We start from the raw sequence: 20,464 nt of genomic DNA, 5'->3' as shown, positions 1-20,464 counted from the left end.
ACTGTAAATAAAATTGCAGCACTATAGAGGGTCCTTGGTCAAATGTGAGATTAAAAAGCTAATCTGTGAAAAGCATATCTGTTTACCCTGCCTAGCTCTAACCTTCCCCAACCATTTCTTACATAGGGCAGTAAGCATCTGTAACATTTAACCCCTTAATCTCCCCAAACTACACTCCAAAAACAGTGAATGAGTTTAATACTATTGCAGACCTACAGTGAAAGGAAACCATAGGATACATCTACCTAGGAACAAAACACTAGCCTCCTAATGTTAGAAGTATCATATTTATTTTGGCAACAGGGAGTGTCCCTGTCCTACCTGTGAGCTCCATTCCATGTATCCCCAAAGGAGAAAGAAATTGAGTAACACACTCCACCTTCCCATTTCAAACAGAAGCCTACTGGTGAAATGGACATCACAATTCTACATCAGATCCATGCTAATTACCTAGGTTGATCAAATAAGTCCTTTATCTCTAAATATAAATGAACAAAGGCTTCCCGGATGTATGAGGAAGGTAAAAGAGAAGATCACAGTGAACAAACAGACTATTTTGGGGGTGGGGGGGGAAAGATATAATACAGGAAAGAGAGGAAATTTTTTACCAAAAATTCAAATTCATAATCTCAGAATATTAAGGAAAGAAAATGGATTTATAAAACAAAAATAGGCCCTGGCCGGTTGGCTCAGTGGAAGAGCGTCGGCCTGGTGTGCAGAAGTCCCGGGTTCGATTCCCGGCCAGGGCACACAGGAGAGGCACCCATCTGCTTCTCCACCCCTCCCCCTCTCCTTCCTCTCTGTCTCTCTCTTCCCCTCCCGCAGCCAAGGCTCCATTGGAGCAAAGATGGCCCCGTTGCTGGGGATGGCTCCTTGGCCTCTGCTCCAGGCGCTAGAGTGGCTCTGGTCGCGGCAGAGCGACGCCCCGGAGGGGCAGAGCATTGCCCCCTGGTGGGCAGAGCGTCGCCCCCTGGTGGTCGTGCCGGGTGGATCCCGGTCGGGCGCATGCGGGAGTCTGTCTGTCTCTCCCCGTTTCTAGCTTCAGAAAAATACAATAAATAAATAAATTAATTAATTAAATAAATAAATAAATAAAAAACAAAAATAAAAAGTCTATTACAGAAGGAAACAATTAAAGGAGAGATAAAGTTCTCGCAAAATAGAAATATTATTGCAAAATTTATAGCATTAAATGTGAGGTGCTCAGGGAAGATTCTCCATGCCTCCCCCAGGATATGACAGAAGCTGGAACATGTCCATGGGCGTCGCCCACTTGGGTCCCCCTTAAGTCCCCCTCCTGCATAAGGGATCCTCCCTCCACCCTCCCTGTCTGCCAACTCTCGCGAGAGTAACCCGTCACAAACCGTCACTTCTTCTTTCTTCCGGTCCCATCTCAGAGACAACCGCCAGCCGCCTGCGGCCTAACGACTGAGAATTCCTGTTTCCAGCCACCTGGTCGCCTAGGCCGTGGGCACACCAAGATCCCCAGTACCGCCACCACTGCTGACTGCCTCCAGCTACTGTCATCTACCACCATGGGGATGATCCGACCCTCACGAAGCTCCCGCCTTCACCCACGCCGCTGCCCTCCTCGCAACCCACCCCTCAGCCCCCAGCATGGCCCTATGATGGTCTTCCTGACTGGAGGTCCCGCCCCACCAGGCTTGTTGCTTGGACCTCCAGCTCAAGTTCCACCGCCTCCAGCTGTGGTAACTGGGCCGCCCTCTCAAGTGCGCCAGAACTACCACCCCGAATGTGAGGCCGCCATCAACAAACAGATCAACCTGGAGCTCTACGCCTCTTACGTGTACCTGTCCATTGCCTTCTACTTCGACCGCCAGGACGTGGCCGTAACGCAGTTCGCCACTTTTTTCTTGTGGCAGTCGAGGGAGGAAAGGGAGCAAGCCCAGATGCTGATGCGTCTGCAGAACCAGCGAGGAGGTCGAATCCGCTTCCGCGATATCAGAAGGCCTGACCGCTGCCACTGGGGGAATGGCCTCATGGCCATGAAATACGCCTTGCACGTGGAGAGGATTGTGAACCAGAGCCTGCTCAGCCTGTTCCACCTGGCCACTAACAAGAACGATGTCCACCTGTGTGATTTCCTGGAGCATCTTTACCTGAGCTGGTGTGTGAAATTCATTGGAAACTTCGGAGCTAGTATCATCAACCTGCGCAGGATGGGAGCCCCAGAATCCGGCCTGGCAGAATACCTCTTTGGCAAGCTCACCCTGAATGACAGAACTGAGCCTGGACTGTCTTCCTCATAGCTATGCGGTGGTTTACCCTGGTCACCATGCGAGCATGCATGCTACAGTATTGCCCTTGAAAGACATTCACTTAAGTTTTTATGTTCAAGTTTTAGCATTTCTTCCAGTAAAGTTATTGGTTCTTAAACAAATAAAAGTCTTTCATTGATTCATGTGTACAAAACCCTCCCCCTTTTTAAGTTTTAAAACAGGTACCAGATTTCTCACCCACTCATGCCCCAAACACGTGCATCTCCGGATCTCCCTGGGTGGAGAGAGGGGGGAGTATTCCGTGGGACTCTGAATGGAGGGAGGAGGTATTCTGGGACCTTAGAGGAAGGGAGGAAGTCTTTCATGGGACCCTGGAAAACAAAATTAATCTTCCCCTTATAGACAATATCGGTATATGATGGTGAGGTGAAGTAGGGCCCTGGTGAATGTGAGTACATGTACCTGGTGTAAGGTCACCAAAAGAGGGATGCACAAGGCCTGATGAGCTTTATAAGAAATTTATTTGTGCATCTTCAAATAGATAGGGTGAGATCCTAGTGGCATTAGCCTGGAGTATCTAGGGATTCAAGCCTTTATAGGGTTAGTAAACAATGATAAGCAGGTAGCTAGCCTTGTTAGGGAGCCAGGAGATTGGCCTTGAGGGGTGAATCCAGGGGTGGAGTGATGGTTGATGAATTTTTAACATGGGGATAAAATATTCAGCATTTCCAAAACATTCTAATAATCATAGGATCCTGTTTCTACCAAATCTCATACAACACTATTACAAAAAAAAAAAATGGAAACATTAAAAGATCTTATTATATGTTGTTCCACAAGCACATACCTCAGTCATTTTCACTAAGAAGTCATTATGAGAATTTGGAATGTTTGCTGTGAAGGTTCTAGCATAGTAAGTTTCAGGACAATAAATGTAATGCATAGCCCTCACTGTAAGAGTAGGCAGATACCACACATACCCATTTTGTTTCCTAATGGATAACTCCTGACATTGAATTTTTCCATCATCTTGTAATTTCCATTTCTAAATGAATGGCTATCTGGGAATGATAACATTGATATGTTTTCATACTTAAATTGAAGTCGACAGAAAGAGTACTAAATAGTTTATATTCTTCACCTGCTTCTCTACCTATAAATCTCATCAGGAGAAAAATTCTTCATTTTCATTTTCCAAACTAGATTACTGAATCTTGGTCAAGAATACACCTTTGGGTCAAAAGCAGTCTGTGCCTGCATTTTTTGGATATAAGATGCTGAAATTCCTCAAAATTCAGACATTTAACTCTGAGGAAAAAAAAAACCCCAAGGCATATATGCTGCAAAGCATTTTATTAATAAAGTCTGAGATTGCTAAATAGATATATAATGTATATATATCAAATGTGAAAATGTTTTAAAAATTTAAAAATAATACAACAAAATATAATTGGATGAATGTTTCAATTAAAAAATCAGGATGATCATAAAAACTAAAAAATATAATTAACAATGTGCATAATGTGAAGCATTTTATACTTTCATCTTTTTCCTCCCATAGAGATCATTAGCATTATTATCTACTACATAATTATCCAATTTTGTATGAGTACTCAATTGCAACGCATTTCTCTTTGGGTTTGTTAAAGGACCTGTCAAGTTTCTATCCAGCCTGATCAGGCGGTGGCACAGTGGATAGAGCATTCATTGGACTGGGATGTAGAAGACCCAAGTTCGAGACTCTGAGGTCGCCAGCTTGAGCGCAGTCTCATCTGGCTTGAGCAAAAAGCTCACCAGCTTGGACCCAAGGTCGCTGGCTCAAGCAAGGGGTTACTAGGCCTACTGAAGGCCCGCAGTCAAGGCTCATATGAGAAAGCAATCAATGAACAACTAAGGTGTTGCAACGAAAAACTGATGATTGATGCTCCTTATCTCTCCATTCCTGTCTGTCTGTCCCACTCTCTGTCTCTGTAAAAAAAAAAAAAAAAAAAAAAAGTTTCTCTCCAGACCTAAAATACACAATGCAATTCTAGAAATTGAAACTTCATTAATCCCAAACAGTTGTTGGTGCACAGCAATATCTAAAGAGGAACTCTTGCACATTTTTTAATTTAAATGTATTCCCACAACTACTTTCAGGTATCAATTCTTGTGGCAGCTTCAATGAAATTGACAAAATGCCTCTTTTATTCTCAGGCAGATATAAACATAATACAAAATGATTATTTTCTCAAAAGGGAAATATTCTATCACTTTCATAAATGATTACATTATGCTAGAAAATAACAAGGTGATTAAAGCTTCTCAGCAAGAACAGTATTTGAGTCTGATACATCGTATTAACCACAACTTTTATTTGTCTATTCTTTGGCTGCTTTATTTGATTCAACAAGCATTTATTCTTTTTTTTAACAATAAAAATAATTTTCAGTTACACTTGAAACTAAGATTACATTAGTTTCAGGTGATTTATTTATTTTTCTCTTTTAAAGAGACAAATTTCTGTATTGGTTTAAGTTATTAAAAAAAATATCTACCTATGCTTATCATACTAAAAGAGTTGGTTTTTGAATTACAGTTATGAAATATACAAATTTATATCATTGCTCTTATTTTATAGTAATATACTTGCTTATCCAATTTTTATTGGAAGAAACTAATATATTTAGTATAAGACATAAAGTATAATCTGAAGTCTACAGTGCGAACTCAAATTATTAATAAAGTTTGAAGACTGGGGTCATACTTGTAAAATTACAGCTATTTATCACTGTACTTCATGCTCAATGACATCTCTTCTGACAGTGATTATATTTTTTTTCATGTGACTGTGATTCAGAAGCAAATATGTGATCAAAATTTTGAGGTAATTATTTAACTTTTTTTTTTACTACATTCTGTTCTATTATCCAGTATGTATTATTATAATAATTTTCTTTAGAGAATTATTTAATTAGGTATTTCTAAGAGACCTTCTTTGTTTTAGTTACTATTTTGGAAAGAATGACTAAAGTCCCAAAGAATTCTCATATCTAGATAGTGAGTAAATTAGAAATAAAATCCCAGCCTAGGCCAGTTGGCTCAGCATTTGAGCATCAGCCTGGTGTGTGGAAGTCCCGGGTTCAATTATAGGGCACACAGGAGAAGAGACCATCTGCTTCTCCACCCCTCTCCCTTCTCTCTCTCTCTCTCTCTCTCTCTCTCTCTTTCTCTCTTTCTCTCTCTATCTCTTTCTCTCTATTCCCTTCTGCAGCCATGGCTTGGTTTGAGCAAGTTAGCCTCAGGTGCTAAAATAGCTCATTGCTGAGCAATGGAGCAGCGGCCTCAGATGGGCATAGCCCTTAGGGGGCTTGCCAGGTCGATCCTGGTTGGGGAGCATGTGGGAGTTTGTTTCTGCCTCCCTGCCTCTCAATAAAAATAAATGAATGAGTGAATAAATGAATGAATGAATGAATGAATAAATGAAATAAAATCTCACCTCTCCCAGTTAAGGGCTTGAAGACAAAGTTGACCAATGTTTTCTTCACAGGAGCAACCTAATAGGCCGGTAAAATCGTTACTTTTTTTTGAGTTATAGTATAATTTTTTAAGGATGTTTCAGTGTGACATTTTGGATCCTCTTTTACCTCTCCTCTTTATAGTTCCTCCAGTTCATTTGTTGAGCTTTAGCTCTTTCTTTTATTTTTAGATTTTATTTATTCTTTTATTTTATTTTTTATTTTTTTGAGAGAAGAGTAGAGGTGAGAGGATAGAGAGAGAGAGAGAGAGAGAGAAGGGGAGAGGAGCAGGAAGCATCAACTCCCACGTGTGCCTTGACTGGGCAAGCCCAGGGTTTTGAATCGGCAACCTCAGTGTACCAGGTCGACACTTTATCCCCTGCGCCACCACAGGTCAGGCTGAACTTCAGCTCTTTCTATCCATGTTTTCCTTCTATCGTGTATGTATGCTAATAGTAAAGATGCTCAAACAGACCTAACTAAAACCAAAACAAGTATATTCTTGTTGCCTTAAATACCAGTCCTAATTGAAAACTTACCCTAATCTCTCAGGTTTATTATTCCTAGAAAACTTTTTAAAAATGTCCGTGTAGCCTGAACAGGCAGTGTCGCAGTGGATAGAGTGTCAGACTGTTACGCAGAAGACCCACATCTGAAACCCAGAGGTCGCCAGCTTGAGCGTGGGCTCATCTGGTTTGAGCAAAGCTCACCAGCTTGGACCCAAGGTCACTGGCTCGAGCAAGGGGTTACTTAGTTTGCCGAAGGCCCATGGTCAAGGCACATATGAGAAAGCAATCAATGAACAACTAAGGTGTCACAACGAAAGAATTGATGTTTCTCATCTATCTCCCTTCCTGTCTGTCTGTCCTTGTCTGTCCCTCTCTCTGTTTCTCTCTGTCTCTGTCATACACACAAAAAAGTATCTCATGTAATCATCTGTCTGTAGTCACCAATGCCGACATGTAGGCTCTTTCTCAGTTTTATGAAGATTTTAAGCTTTGCTGAAGAGGGAAATCATTATTGCAATCAATACTCAAGTTGATCTGGCTGCTCCTGTCGTTCTATTTTATGTTCCAGTTCTAGAAACTTAGTTTCTTCTTGGGGTTAAGTACTCACCTTATGACTCAGTTTCCTATTTTGACTCTTATATTAATCTTGATCTTGTTAAGCAACCTAGCACATCAATGACTTCAGAACGGGGATTCTTATTTTCTCATGCCTCCATCCTTGCCACTTGAGACCTGATTCTGAACTTCACACCCCATGCCTTACGGCTGGCTTCTTGTTTACTCATGTCTCTTGACAAGTAGTAGGCTGTCTGCTTACCATATATCAACACTGTCTTGTCTCCCTATTAAGTCCCTGTTTTTTATGTTCTGTCTGCCAGCTATGTTACCTTTACTGGAGCTCTTCAGGCTGACCGGTTAGTTTTTCTCAGAATAACTAAATTTTCCTATATGGCTCGCCATTCTCTGTATGGCCAGAAACTTTTCTTCTAGTGAGTATTCTAATACCAGGCCCAAATCATCTAGGATTGCCCCCCGTCTTACAATTAAATATTCTGTGAAAAGCCATTCAACAGAGAAAACTCCAATCCTCCATGCTAGCTAACACTATCTTTTCTAAGATCTCTTTGAAGATGACCATCACAACATTTAATATTATGTACTAGGTATTTATTCAGAATTTTCCACAAGTTTTTTATTTTCTCTAAAAATTGGATTCATATCTTCATAATCCACTAGACATAAAAGCTATTAAAATGTAATAAAATATGCACATTCTTTAAAAATATCTCTATTTTATTACATATACAATGTGTGTCAGAAAAAGTATAGCAATATTTCTGTTTGATCTACTAAAACATGTTACCTATTTAAATGAATCATTATAAACTTGTCATGTAGAAGATATCTATTTAAACACCACAAAAGGAAACCAGTGTCTCCATTAACATGACATTCAGATTAGTAGATGAACTACAGACACAAAGAAAAACCATCAGAAGAATTACAGAAAGCAAAAGTATAACCTTGTGCTTGCTTCTTTCAATATCAATGGATTTTAAAAATTGGAGTTAAGTTGAATTTGATTCATGTATTCAAATTGTGCTTGAAAATATTTCTATTTAGAAAAAAAAGATCTGACCTTAGTGCACTGGGTAGAGCATTGACCTGAAATGCTGAGATCGTCAGTTGAAAACCCTGGGCTTGCCTGGTCAAGGCACATATGAGAAGCAACTACTAGGAGTTGATGTTTCCTGCTCTTTCCTTCTCCTCTCTCTCTCTCTCTCTCCTCTCTCTCTCTCTCTCTCTAAAATCAATAAATAAAACCTAAAAAAAACCCTTTTTTTCACACTAATTCCCATAATCTACTTAAGCTTCAATTCTAATCTAACTTAATGAAGGCATGTTACTTCTTAATATACCTCACACATTTCTCTCAAAATTCATCCATTAACATCATTTAACAGCAGACAAAGGAGATAAATGCATAGTAATGTGGTTCAGAAGCACATCTCCATTTCTGAAGGTTATTTTTAGAATAACACTAGAAAAATAATATCAAATAAAATATAAATCTTCAACAAAAACCCTCCCCCAGATTTTCCAATACATTCAAAAGCAATGGTAACTCTTTTCTAAAGGCAGTATATCAAGGCTTTTAAGAATTTGTGTCACACAGAAATGGGTAAAATTCCTGATTCTACATTATATTTACTATATGACCTTTGACAAATATTTCCTCTATTTCATCCTTAGTCTACATAATCATACTTTAAAAAAATATTGAATAAGCTAATTTATATAAACTGCTTAGCAATGGGTGCATGGCTTGTGGAAATTGTTTCAGTAACAATAGCTATTATTATCAGCATCATCTTATTATCAATAATTTTTATATTCCTATAGTTCTTATCTTTTATTTATATTTACCTTGTATTAATTATAATATTCTTAAATTCCTTTGGTGATATCTACTTATAACATTTTATCACAGATTACATATGTGGGGATTTCTAATATTATATTAAGCTGTGGTATCTTACTTTTACAAAAAGGTGTGTTGAGATATGTAGGAAAGATTAATGAGAACATTAAAAAGGTGCATTTTAAGTAGTTTATTTCTTGAGAATACATTCAGAGCACAGGAAAATCTATTCTTTCATATGCATTCTTTTGAAAACTCTTGCCTAGGAAGGCTGCAGGATCATTCATCATTTCCTACTGTTTCTACATCCATCACATCTTTTTCCTCTGCTTTCCATATGACCTCTTTTGCTTTTCTGATTATAGTGGTAAGCAGAACTAATCATGAATAAATTCAAATTTGGGACAAAGGAGAAGCACCATGGCTGTATATGAGCTTAGGTTTCTATAGCCTATGGCACTCAAGGCATTCTTAAATAGCATGAGAAAAACTGTATTATATCCTAGCTGTATAGAAGGCTGGGGTGGGCATTAAAGAGAAGAAGTTAAATGGGCATGATTGTCCAACTCTGGAAGACATATTTAGGAGTTGATTATTTAGCATTTATCAAATGTCCCCTGTGCTGTTTCTGTCAAAACAAATCAGGGCTCTGCTTTGAAAAAAAAACCCAAAAAACAAAAAACAAGAAAACTGTGTCTTTAAAAAAGCCCAAAAGAAAATAACCAGAAGATATATACACAGGAGATGCTGTACAAAGATCTATATATCTTATGGTAAGGAAAGTAAAAAAATAGAATATGATCCTCTGCTTTTTCTACTGTAACATTACAACATTGGTATTGCTATTGCTGAGTTACAATGTTGACGGTGGAGAGAAATTCAATGATAGGCGCAATTGCGAAATATCTCTACCTCTCCTTTAATTCAGAAGCCCTCCTTTTAGTTCTCATTTTCTTTAAGTTAGAAAACTTGCATTAAACATATTTCATGTTGCCAGAATTATGTTTTCTTTTGGAAGCACTCAAAATAGAGTACAAGAACCTAAAATTTCCTTACCTTTAGGAAAAGGAAACACATATACTAAAAACAACCAGCAAACAATCTTAACAAAATACATGTTATCAAATAGACAACAGAGATTGAAGGAGAAATAAATCAGGGAAGACTAGAATAGTTTAAAAAATTATGGATTCAGTTAAATTGCAATTGAAGTTTTAATATCAAATTTAAAACATTGTTGATATAGTTATTTCTTTATATTTTTCTTTAAAGTAAAGAATTGTGAGATAATGTTGAATATCAGCAAATATTATTTAGTAACAAATACAATGAGGTCAATTTCTTCATAAAGTAATAAAAAAGGAAAAAGAAAAAGAAGACTTTCATACAGGTTGATGCACTCTCTTGTTCAGGATGACAAATTTATAAAGGTAGTTATTGATTGACGATGTATGGACAACCTCCAAATTTAAGAATTGAACAAAGGAAAGACTTTAGGAGATAAGCCTAAGATAAAGTAGTCATAATGGTCAGAGGAGAGCCAAGAGTGTGGTCAGAGGAGATACAGGAGATTTTTTAACTTATTTTTTTTTATTTTACTGTGAGAGCACTTAATATAAGATCTACCCTCTTAGCAAATAATTAAGCACACAAGTGCTATGTAACACATTACCACAAATATAGCATTGTAAAACTATACTTATTTATTTTACCACAGTTATATTGTTCAGAAGTCTAAGCACAAAGTATCACAATCTAAAATCAAAGTATCGGCTAGGTTGGTCTATTACCTGGAAATTCTCAGGAAGAATTTGTGTACAAACCTATTCAAATTAGTTGCAGAATTCAGTTCCATGAAGCTGTAGGACTGAGGGCCACATTTTCTTACTTGCTTTGACCAGGTGCCTCTCTCAGCAAGTTAAGACTGCTCACATTTTATTTTTTACACATGCTCCCTTATCCTGCACTCCATCTTTAAACAAGTACTGGTGAGTCAGTTCTTTTCCATATGTCAAATCTCTGACTTCTCTTTCCGCAATCAGTTGGAGAAAAACTCTACTTTTAAAGGGCTCATTTGATTAAGTCAGGCCCTCCTGGATAATCTCAACTGACTGATTACACCTGCAAGATTCACAACAGTCTCTAGATTACTGTTTGATTGAATAATCAAGGAGGAGGAATCTTGTGGTGGAGGCATCTTTAGAATTCTACCTATCATATTCAATAACCAAAGAAATAAAAATAAAAAGATTTTAAGAACAATTGGATAAACCAAGTATAAACAGCCATGGCAAGCTAAAGAATATCAAGTACTAAGTAAAAGGCAATATATTATTAATCCTGTGGAACACAGCAATTTTGGAGTTAATTTGGCAGAGAAATGGGGATGAAGAAAATATTGGAACAGTGATGGAATTACAAGGAAATAAAGATTAAATGGGTGGTTGGAAAGCATAGATATAACTATAACATAATCAAGAAGAAATAGAAATTGATTCCTAGATGTATTTAAAGTAACATTGAAGAACTCCAAAGATTAATTAAAAAACTTAAAAAGCATGTAGAAAAGATATATTACTACAGAAAAAAGAGGGTAAAACTCAAAAACAAAATAAAACAAATTAAAAAAACTCCAACAACAATCAAAGAAGCCAAAAGACAATGGAATATTGTTTTTAAATTGTTGGAAAAAAAATTATCAACCTAATTGCATGTGCTTAGCAAAGCTGTCTTTCAACAAAGAGAGGAAAATAATAATATTTTAAGATTCATGTAAACAGACGGGCTTTAAAATAAATAAGCCTACCCTAAAGGAACTTCTAAAGGATCTACTTTCTTTTTTTAAAATTATTTATTTATTCATTTTAGAGAGAGAAGGGGGCAGGAGCAGGAAGCATCAACTCCCATCTATGCCTTGACCAGGCAAGCCCAGGGTTTTGAACTGGAGATCTCAGTGTTCCAGGTTGACGTTTTAGCCACTGTGCCACCACAAGTCAGGCTAAACAATCTACTTTCTGATGAGAAAGTTAGAGAACAAAAAGATTAAAATATAGACATATCTATCAAATATTTTCTGTGTAAAATAAGAGTAATAAAAAGTATAGCGGCCTGGCCTGTGGTGGCGCAGTGGATAAAACATCAACCTGGAATTGCTGAAGTCGCCAGTTTGAAACCCTGGGCTTGCCTGGTCAAGGCACATATGGGAGTTGATGCTTCCAGATCCTCCCGCCGTTCTCTCTCTCTGTCTCTCCTCTCTCTCTCTCTCTCTCTCTCTCTCTCTCTCTCTCTCTCTCTGTCTCTCCCTCTCCTCTCTAAAATGAATAAAAAAAAACTATAGCAACAACAAGTCTAATATGTGAGCTCAAAGGGAGCTACAGTATAATACAATATGAGACATATGAACACTAGGATGTTAAAAATTAAATTTTTAGGGTCTTTGAATTGGTTAGTAGGTGTTTTAATTATTAACTTCAGACTGTGCTAAATAATTATTTGGTATAAAATATCATATATATATATATATATATATATATATATAACCAGTAATAGAAAAATTGCTGTATGCATTCAAACTCAATAGAACGAAAAATGATATGTGAAAGCAAATGAACACAGCTCAAACTCTAAATAATAAAGAAAAAAAAAACAAGAAAGGAAGCAGCAGTTCAGAGAAAATGAAAGAAATATAAAAGGAAAAGTACATTTGTAGAAACTAATCCAGTAATTATCAGTATTTATTATACCTGTTGCCATACATAAAATTTTATGGCTGGAAACCCACACAGCAGACAGTGCCTAGAATAGTGTTTATTGGCAAAAACCCATAGAAAAATAAGAGCAAAAACAGGTGGACATGTTTTTTGTTGCCCACTGAATTCTAGGGCAATGAAAAGATACTTCAGGGTAGGCCCCAGACTCTGGAAGAAGCTCCTCACACACAAGCTGTGGAACTTCTAAGCATCCTTAATCCATGGGAAGCATTTGTCTATTCTATGGTTAAATCAGGAACCAGACAACAATAACAATTTGACAAAGCAGAACATTGACTCCAGGTCTGCCCTGCAATCTCAGCATTCATGATAAGTAGGTAGCATTATTTGCCCCTTCTGGTTCAAGCCATGTAATTATAGCCATATGAGAGATCAACACAGCAGCATGATTTGACATATTCCCTTCATATGATAAGGGGCTAAGTTCCAAAACTTCATATATACCAGAAATTATTTTAGTCACCAGGTCATAACTCATCTCCATGAAGCTTTACAGCAGTATATGAACTCAATTTTTTTTTTCTGGGGATGAACCTGCCACAGACCATTTTAGGGCAAGTTAAAGGGTACCTCTCAATAAAATATGAACTTGCCCTGGCATCACAGAGGTCATGTGTTAGACCCCAGGTCAGGGCACATATGACAAGCAATCAATAAGTACATAACTAAATGGAACAACTAAGTAGAACAAATTGATACTTCTCTCTCTCTCTCTCTCTCTCTCTCTCTCAAAAATAATTTGAAAAAAATTAAAAATAATATATAAACTAGACCCTAGCTGGTGGCTCTGTGGATAGAGTGTCAGCCTGGCACATGGATGTCCTGGGTTTGATTCTTGGACAGGTCAGACAGGAGAAGTGACCATCTGCTTCTCCCTGCCTCCCTCTCCCCATTCTCTTCCTCTTCCCCTCCTGCAGCTAGTGGCTCAATTGGGTCAAACGTGTCCCGGGGTGTTGAGGATAGCTCTGTTGCACCACATCAGCCTCAGGCACTAAAAATAGCTTGGTACTCAAATATTGGTCCCAGATGGAGTGGCTGGTGGATCCCAGTTGGGGTGCATGCAGGAGTATGCCTCACTATCTTCCCTTCTCTCACCTAAAAAAAAATAATGATAACGTATGAACTAAGCTTATTAATTAAGTTACATGTTTTTAGGTTATATAAAAATATCAAATACCAGCTATATGCTCTTTATAATTGATGTGCCTAAAACCCAAGGTCAAGTAAAGATTGAAATTTTAAAAATTAATAGATATATATCAGGAAAACAGTAATGAAATTACAATTGAGTGAGTTACAGTAACATCAGAAAAAATAAACTTAAGTAGGGTAGCTTTAGTATATATTAAACATATATATTTATATATAGAAAAATGCCAATTCTCTAAGAAGATATACAAATGTTAATTCTTGTACTCTTACAATACGTGAAGAATAATTGGCCCAAACTACAAATTGAAATAGACAAATCCAATAACATACTAGGAAATTTTAATGTAACTCTCTCAGTTTCTGACAAGTCAAGAAGACAAAATAATAACATGTCAAAAACTTGAACAAAATGTGAAAAAATTTCACTTAGTGACCATATGCAGAAATTTGAAGCAACAAATGGAGAATAACAAATATATACTGTACATTTAAATGACTACTTAATCCCTAAAGCAAGTATCAAATAACTGTCAAAAACGTGGTTTGAAATGAACCATATTTTTACAAACTATTTTTAAATAACTTATTGAGCAAATATGAAATCGTAATAGAAAATTTTTAAAAATATTCAGAACTGCCTGGTCAAGCAATGGCACAGTGGACAGAGCATCAACCTGGGACATTGAGGACCTAGGTTTGAAACTCAGAGGTCATCACTTGAGCACTGGCTCACCAGCTGGAGTGCAGGGTCACTGGTTTGAGAGTGGGATCATAGACATGATTTCATGGTCGCTGGCTTGAACCAAGGTCACTGGCTTACACAGGGGTCACTGACTTGGCTGGAGATTCCCGGTCAAGGTACATATGAGAAAGCAATCAGTGACCAAGTAAAGAACCACAACAAAGAATTGATGCTTCTCATTTCTCTCCCTTCCTGTTTGTTTGTCCCTGTCTGTCCCCCCTCTCTCCTTTGAAAACAAACAAACAAACAAATAAATAAATTCAGAACTAACAAGTACTAAAATGCTGTATATCTAAAAATGAGATGTAGTGTAGACCATGAGAATTTTTTTAAATCTCAAATATCTAAATGCTAAAATAAAACTGTACCAGAATTAAAACAAAATATTTGTTATTTCCTTTGTTATCTAGAAAAGGGTAAAAAGTGCCTTACTGTAATTCAAACTCTAGAAGTGTAAAGGGAAATTATTGATGTTTGATAATATTAAATATGTGCATGATATTAATAATGAAGAAGGAATGCAGGGGTAGAAATGATAAATTTGGATAAAATAACCACATCTTATATATAGAAAGCAAATATTGCTATTATGTAAAGAACTTCCTAAACATAAAAAGTCCCCAAACTTTAGGAAGAACTAGGCAAATGATATGGAAAGCTGTTTACAGAAAGAGTAAAGCAATAGCCCTTAATCATATGAAGTAATCATATATATAATAAGAGAAGTACAAATTGAAAATACACTAAGATATTATTTCTTTTTCTTTATAAATTTTTGTTAATTTTAATGGGTGACTTCCATAAATCAGGGTACATAGGTTGAAGAAAAACATGTCCAGGTTATGTTGTCATTCAATTTTGTTGCATACCCATCACCCAAAGTCAATTGTACTCTATCACCTTCTATCTGGTTTCCTTTGTGCCCCTCCTCCTCCCACTTCCCCTCTCCCTTCCTCTCCTTCCTGCCCCCGTAACCACCACACTCTTGTCCATGTCTCTTAATCTCGTTTTTATGTCCCATCTATGTATGGCATCATGCAGTTCTTGGTTTTTTCTGATGTACTTATTTCACTCCATATAATGTTATGAAGATCCAACCATTTTATTGTAAATGATCCAATGTCATCATTTCTTATGGCTGAGTAGTATTCCATACTGTATATGTGCCACATCTTCTTTATCCAGTCTTCTATTGAAGGGCTTTTTGGTTGTTTCCATGTCTTGGCCACTGTGAATAATGCTGCAATGGACATGGGGCTACATGTGTCTTTACATATCAATGTTTCTGAGTTTTTGGAGTAAATACCAAGTAGAGGGATTGCTGGGTCATAAGGTAGTACTATTTTCAATTTTTTGAGGAACCACCATACTTTCTTCCATAATGGTTGTACTATTTTACATTCCCACCAACAGTGAATGAGGGTTCCTTTTTCTCCACAGCCTCTCCAACATTTGCTATTACCTGTCTTGTTGATAATAGCTAATCTAACAGGTGTGAGGTGGTATCTCATTGTAGTTTTGATTTGCATTTCTCTAATAACTAATGAAGATGAGCATCTTTTCATATATCTGTTGGCCATTTGTATTTCTTCCTGGGAGAAGTGTCTGTTCATGTCCTCTTCCCATTTTTTTTATTGGATTGTTTGTTTGTTTGTTTGTTGAGTTTTATGAGTTCTTTGTATATTTTGGATATTATCTGAGCTGTTGTTTGAAAATATCATCTCCCATTTAGCTGTCTGTCTGTTTATTTTGTTGTCAGTTTCTCTTGTTGAGGAAAACTTCTTAGTCTGATGTAGTCCCATTCATTTATCTTTGCCTTCACTTCCTTTGCCTTTGGAGTCAAATTCGTAAAATGCTGTTTAAAACCAAGGTCCATGAGTTTAGTACCTATGTCTTCTTCTATGTACTTTATTGTTTCAGGTCTTATATTTAGGGCTTTGATCCATTTTGAATTAATTTTAGAACAAGGGGACAAATTGTAGTTGAGTTTCATTCTTTTGCATGTGGCTTTCCAGTTTTCCCAGCACCATTTGTTGAAGAGGCTTTCTTTTCTCCATTGTGTGTTGTTGGCCCCTTTATCAAAAATTATTTGACCTTATATATGTGGTTTTATTTCTGGAATTTCTATTCTGTTCCATTGGTCTGAGTGTCTATTTTTCTGCCAATATCATGAGGTTTTGATTGACATGGCTCTATAATATAGTTTGAAGTCAGGTATTGTAATGCCCCCCAGCTTCATTTTTTTTCCTTAAGATTGCTTTGGTTATTCAGGGTTTTTTATAGTTCCATATAAATCTGATAATTTTTTTGTTCCATTTCTTTAAAAAATGTCATTGGAATTTTGATGGGAATTGCATTAAATTTGTATATTGCTTTGGGTAATATTGCCATCTTGATTATATTTATTCTTCCTATCTAAAAAAAGGAATATTTTCCATCTCATTGTATCTCTTTCGATTTCCCTTAACAATGCTTTGTAGTTATCATTATATAGGTGCTTTGCATTCTTTGTTATGTTTATTCTTAGGTATTTTATTTTTTTTGTTGCACTTGTGAAGGGGATTATTTTTTTGAGTTCATTTTCTAATGTTTCATTGTTGGCATATAGAAAGGCTATAGACTTTTGTATATTAATTTTGTATCCTGAGACCTTACTGTATTGGTTTATTTTTTCTAGTAATCTTTTTGTGGAGTCTTTGGGGTTTTCAATGTATAGGACCTTATCATCTGCAAAAAGTGATACCTTTACTCCTTCTTTTTCGATATGGATGCTTTTTATTTCTTTATCTTGTCTTATTGCTCTGGCTAGAACTTCTAGCACCACGTGAAATAAGAGTGGAGATAGTGGACAACCCTGTCTTGTTCCTGATTTAAGGGGTAAAGTCCTCAGTTTTATGCCATTTAATATGATGTTAGCTGATGGTTTATCATATATGGCCTTTATCATGTTGAGATATTTTCCTTCTATACCCATTTTGTTGAGTGTATTAAACAAAAAGTTGTGTTGTATTTTATCGAGTGCCTTTTCTGCATCTATTGATAAGATCATGTGGTTTTTACTCTTTGTTTTGTTGATATGGTGCATTACATTAACTGTTTTACATATGTTGAACCATCCTTGAGATTCTGGGATGAATCCCACATGATCATGAGGTATTATTTTTTTAATATGTTGTTATATTCGATTTGCTAGTATTTTGTTTAGTATTCTAGCATCTCTATTCATTAGAGATATTGGTCTGTAGTTTTCTTTTTTTGTGCCGTCCTTGCCAGGTTTTGGTATGAGGGTTATGTTGGCCTCATAAAATGTGTTTGAAAGTATTGCTGCTTCTTCCATTTTTTTGGTAGACTTTGAGTAGAATAGGAACCAAGTCTTCTTTGAATGTTTGATAGAATTCACTAGTATAACCATCTGGGCCTAGATTTTTATTTTGGGGAAGGTTTTTAATAGTTTTTTCTATTTCTTCCCTGCTTATTGGTCTGTTTAGGCTTTCTGCTTCTTCATGACTCAGTCTAGGAAGGTTGTATTGTTCTAGGAATTTATCTATTTCTTCTAGATTGTTGAATCTGGTGGCATATAGTTTTTCATAGTATTCTACAATAATTCTTTGTATATCTATGATGTCTGTGGTAATTTCTCCTCTTTCATTTTGAATTTTGTTTATATGACTTCTTTATCTTTTTTCCTTGGTAAGTTTTGCCAAGTGTTTGTCAATTTTGTTGATCTTTTCAAAGAACCAGCTCCTTGTTTTATTAATTTTTTCTATAGTTTTTCTGTTCTCTATGTCATTTATTTTTACTCTGATTTTTATTATTTCTTTTCTTCTGCTGGTTTTGGGTTGTCTTTGTTCTTCTTTTTCTAGTTCCTTAAGGTGTGAAGTTAAGTGGTTGACTTGGGCTCTCTCTTGTTTGTTCATAAAGGCCTGAAGTGATATGAACTTCCCTCTTATTACTGCTTTCGCTGAACTCCAGAGATTCTGGTATGTTGTATTGTCATTTTCATTTGTCTGTATATAGCTTTTGATCTCTGCGCTTATTTGTTCTTTGACCCATTCATTTTTTAAAAGTATGTTGTTTAGTTTCCACATTTTTGTGGGTTTTTTTTCTCTTTTTTGCAGTTGAATTCTAGTTTCAAGGCTTTATGATCAGAAAATATGCTTGGCACAATTTTGATTTTTCTGAATTTGCTGATGTTATTTTTGTAGTCCAACATATGGTCAATTCTTGAGAATGTTTCATGTACTCTAGAGAAAAATGTATACTCTGTCGCTTTGGGATGAAATGTCCTGTAGATGTCTATCATATCCAGCTGCTCTAGTGTTTCATTTAATGCCAATATATCTTTATTTTTTTATTTATTTTTTTTGTATTTTTCTGAAGCTGGAAACGAGGAGAGACAGTCAGACAGACTCCTGCATGCGCCCAACTGGGATCCACTCGGCATGCCCACCAGGGGCGACGCTCTGCCCACCAGGGGGTGATGCCTGCCCCTCCAGGGTGTCACTCTGCGACGGCCAGAGCCACTCTAGCGCCTGGGGCAGAGGCCAAGGAGCCATCCCTAGTGCCCAGGCCATCTTTGCTCCAATGGAGCCTTGGCTATGGGAGGGGAAGAGAGAGACAGAGAGGAAGGAGGGGGGGGTGGAGAAGCAAATGGGTGCTTCTCCTATGTGCCCTGGCCTGGAATCGAACCCGGGTCCCCCGCACGCCAGGCCGACGCTCTACCGCTGAGCCAACCGGCCAGGGCCAAATATATCTTTATTGATTTTCTTTTTGGATGATCTAGAGCCGTCAGCGGTGTATTGAGGTTTCCATGTGTGATTGTATTTTTGTCAGTTTCTTGTTTTTAGGTCAATAAGTAGCTAGCTGTCTTATATATTTTGGTGCTCCTTGGTATGGTGCATATATATTAAGAATTGTTATGTGTTCTTGATTCACTGTCCCCTTAATCATTATGAAATGACCATTTTTGTCTCTGAGTACTTTTGCTGACTTGTAGTCAGAATTATTAGATATGAGTATTGCTACACCTGCTTTTTTTTGGATGTTATTTGCTTGGAGTATTGTTTTCCAGCCTTTCACTTTAAATTTGTTTTTATCCTTGTTGCTTAGATGTGTTTCTTGTAGGCAGCATATAGTTGAATTTTCTTTTTAAATCCATTCTGCTACTCTGTGTCTTTTTATTGGTGAGTTTAATCCATTTACATTTAGTGTAATTCTTGACACTTGAGGGTTCCCTATTGCCATTTTAGAAATTACTTTCTGTTAGTTTTGTATCTTGTTTGATTCTTCTCTTTTGGTTTTTTTGTCATTTGTTTTTGTTTGGTTGTATTCCATACTTCTTTCCTCTGTTGCTACCTTTTTAAAGTCATGTGCTTCTGTGGTGGTTTTTTCCCTACCATATTCATTGTAGTACACTATCTTATGAGTGCTTCTGCACTCCATCGTCCTTTGCTACTGTTAATCTCCATCCTCTCCCCCCCTTTTTTTTGTTTTTGTTGCCAGTTTAAATTTGGTTTTATTGTGGTCTTGGTGGAGCTTTTACTTGTGGTTTTGTTTTGTTCTTTGTATCTGATTGGAAAATCCCCTTTAGTATTTCTTGGAGTGAAGGTTCTGATGATAAATTCCCTCATCTTTTCTGTATCTGTGAAGTTTTTTATTTCTCCTTCATATTTGAAGGATACCTTTTATGGGTACTGTATTCTTGGCTGAAAGTTCCTCTCTTTCAGGACTTTAAATATTGGGGTCCACTCTCTTCTATCTTGTAGAGTTTCTGCTGAGAAATCTAATGATAATTTAATAGGCCTTCCTTTATATGTTGTATTCTTCTTTTCCCTGGCTGCTTTGAGAATTTTTTCTTTGTCATTGGTTTGTGCCAATTTCATTATGTCATACTTTGGAGTAGGTTTGTTGGTGTTAAGAAAACTCGGTGTTCTGTTTGCTTCTTTATTTGAGGCTTTAGTTCTTTCCACAGGCTTGGGAAGTTCTCGTCTATTATTTGTTTGAATGTATTCTCCATTCCATTTTCTCTCTCTTCTCCCTCTGATATACCTATTATTCTTATGTGATTCTTTTTGATGGAGTCAGAAAATTCCTGTAGGGCTTTCTCATTTTTTTTTAATTTTTGAAGTTTCT

The 20,464-nt window shown here is 36.8% G+C and overlaps 1 pseudogene; it reads left to right on the top strand.

The window, feature by feature from the left end:
- The first annotated feature begins 1,535 nt into the window (after positions 1 to 1,535).
- Positions 1,536 to 2,270, top strand: LOC136317813 (ferritin heavy chain pseudogene; annotated as a pseudogene).
- The last annotated feature ends 18,194 nt before the right edge of the window (positions 2,271 to 20,464 follow it).

This window comes from Saccopteryx bilineata, chromosome X, assembly GCF_036850765.1.
Source record: "Saccopteryx bilineata isolate mSacBil1 chromosome X, mSacBil1_pri_phased_curated, whole genome shotgun sequence".
NCBI lineage: Eukaryota > Metazoa > Chordata > Mammalia > Chiroptera > Emballonuridae > Saccopteryx > Saccopteryx bilineata.
Note: the sequence above shows the minus strand (reverse complement) of the source record. Positions and strands in the feature narration are given on the sequence as shown.